Raw genomic sequence first — 2,571 nt, 5'->3', positions numbered from 1 at the left:
AACGACAGAGTCGATGCCGCGTACCAGTCCGAAGACCTCACTAAATCATTCAATCGGTAGTAGCGACGGGCGGTGTGTACAAAGGGCAGGGACGTAATCAACGCGAGCTTATGACTCGCGCTTACTGGGAATTCCTCGTTCATGGGGAACAATTGCAAGCCCCAATCCCTAGCACGAAGGAGGTTCAGCGGGTTACCCCGACCTTTCGGCCTAGGAAGACACGCTGATTCCTTCAGTGTAGCGCGCGTGCGGCCCAGAACATCTAAGGGCATCACAGACCTGTTATTGCTCAATCTCGTGCGGCTAGAAGCCGCCTGTCCCTCTAAGAAGAAAAGTAATCGCTGACAGCACGAAGGATGTCACGCGACTAGTTAGCAGGCTAGAGTCTCGTTCGTTATCGGAATTAACCAGACAAATCGCTCCACCAACTAAGAACGGCCATGCACACCACCCACCGAATCAAGAAAGAGCTATCAATCTGTCAATCCTTCCGGTGTCCGGGCCTGGTGAGGTTTCCCGTGTTGAGTCAAATTAAGCCGCAGGCTCCACTCCTGGTGGTGCCCTTCCGTCAATTCCTTTAAGTTTCAGCTTTGCAACCATACTTCCCCCGGAACCAAAAGCTTTGGTTTCCCGGAGGCTGCCCGCCGAGTCATCGGAGGAACTGCGGCGGATCGCTGGCTGGCATCGTTTATGGTTAGAACTAGGGCGGTATCTGATCGCCTTCGAACCTCTAACTTTCGTTCTTGATTAATGAAAACATACTTGGCAAATGCTTTCGCTTCTGTTCGTCTTGCGACGATCCAAGAATTTCACCTCTAACGTCGCAATACGAATGCCCCCGCCTGTCCCTATTAATCATTACCTCGGGTTCCGAAAACCAACAAAATAGAACCGAGGTCCTATTCCATTATTCCATGCACACAGTATTCAGGCGGGCTTGCCTGCTTTAAGCACTCTAATTTGTTCAAAGTAAACGTGCCGGCCCACCCAGACACTCAATAAAGAGCACCTTGGTAGGATTTCAACGGGGTCCGCCTCGGGACGCACGAACACGCACGAGGCGGTCGCACGCCTTCGGCTCGCCCCACCGGCAGGACGTCCCACGATACATGCCAGTTAAACACCGACGGGCGGTGAACCAACAGCGTGGGACACAAATCCAACTACGAGCTTTTTAACCGCAACAACTTTAATATACGCTATTGGAGCTGGAATTACCGCGGCTGCTGGCACCAGACTTGCCCTCCAATAGATACTCGTTAAAGGATTTAAAGTGTACTCATTCCGATTACGGGGCCTCGGATGAGTCCCGTATCGTTATTTTTCGTCACTACCTCCCCGTGCCGGGAGTGGGTAATTTGCGCGCCTGCTGCCTTCCTTGGATGTGGTAGCCGTTTCTCAGGCTCCCTCTCCGGAATCGAACCCTGATTCCCCGTTACCCGTTACAACCATGGTAGGCGCAGAACCTACCATCGACAGTTGATAAGGCAGACATTTGAAAGATGCGTCGCCGGTACGAGGACCGTGCGATCAGCCCAAAGTTATTCAGAGTCACCAAGGCAAACGGACCGGACGAGCCGACCGATTGGTTTTGATCTAATAAAAGCGTCCCTTCCATCTCTGGTCGGGACTCTGTTTGCATGTATTAGCTCTAGAATTACCACAGTTATCCAAGTAACGTGGGTACGATCTAAGGAACCATAACTGATTTAATGAGCCATTCGCGGTTTCACCTTAATGCGGCTTGTACTGAGACATGCATGGCTTAATCTTTGAGACAAGCATATGACTACTGGCAGGATCAACCAGGGAGCTGCGTCAACTAGAGCTGAGCAGCCGGCCGCCCGGGAGTGTGTCCCGGGGGCCCGCGCGAACACGCAAGCGTCCGCTCAATTATTCTGCAAACAGGAGGAGGCTGGGCTCCCCTGCACAATACACCTCGAAACCCTCTCAGGTCCCGGCGGCGCGCAGCGCCGTCCTAAGTACTTGGTCGGGTTCGAGAGAGGCGCAATCGCCCGGAGTTAGGCGAGTAGACGCTTTAGGTGCGACCACCCGTGCTCCCAACTGAGCTTGCCGCTGCCGACAGAGGCCCGGGAGCGTGCTGTCGTGGCATTGCCGGCGGGAGACAACACGCGCCACCTACGGTGACCGGCAGCTCCAACGCCAGCGCCACAGAAGGGCAAAGGCCCCACGTGGGTGCCGAAGCGAACTCTCCCAGCACAGCGCACGTGCCAACACGTCCGCACAACTGCGATACAAACCACCAGCGAGAACCGCTGGGGCGACCGAGCAGCAGACGGCGTCGCGGCGCCGAGTGCCGGGCGGCGGCGCATCCTCAACGCACACAGTCCTCAATCGGACCAGCACACTGCAGATGTCCACCGCGCTTCGCACCGGGTCCGCGAGGACCCACTTTGGCTGCACGGCGCCGCGCGCAGGGTGCCCCGGCGCGCAGCTGCGCCGCCTGCCGCGTCCGTCGGCCGGCGCGCCTGCCACTGGGCGCCCCCACCAGCCGGCTGTAGCGCGTGCGCCCACGCACCGCGCGGCCAGCACGCCGGGCGGCCCCCCCTC

The 2,571-nt window shown here is 57.1% G+C and overlaps 1 pseudogene; it reads right to left on the bottom strand.

The window, feature by feature from the left end:
- Positions 1 to 1,812, bottom strand: LOC126110410 (small subunit ribosomal RNA; annotated as a pseudogene; the record flags this gene model as incomplete).
- Positions 1,813 to 2,571: the final 759 nt, after the last annotated feature.

The sequence above is a fragment of the Schistocerca cancellata genome, unplaced genomic scaffold, assembly GCF_023864275.1.
Source record: "Schistocerca cancellata isolate TAMUIC-IGC-003103 unplaced genomic scaffold, iqSchCanc2.1 HiC_scaffold_14, whole genome shotgun sequence".
Lineage (NCBI taxonomy): Eukaryota > Metazoa > Arthropoda > Insecta > Orthoptera > Acrididae > Schistocerca > Schistocerca cancellata.
Note: the sequence above shows the minus strand (reverse complement) of the source record. Positions and strands in the feature narration are given on the sequence as shown.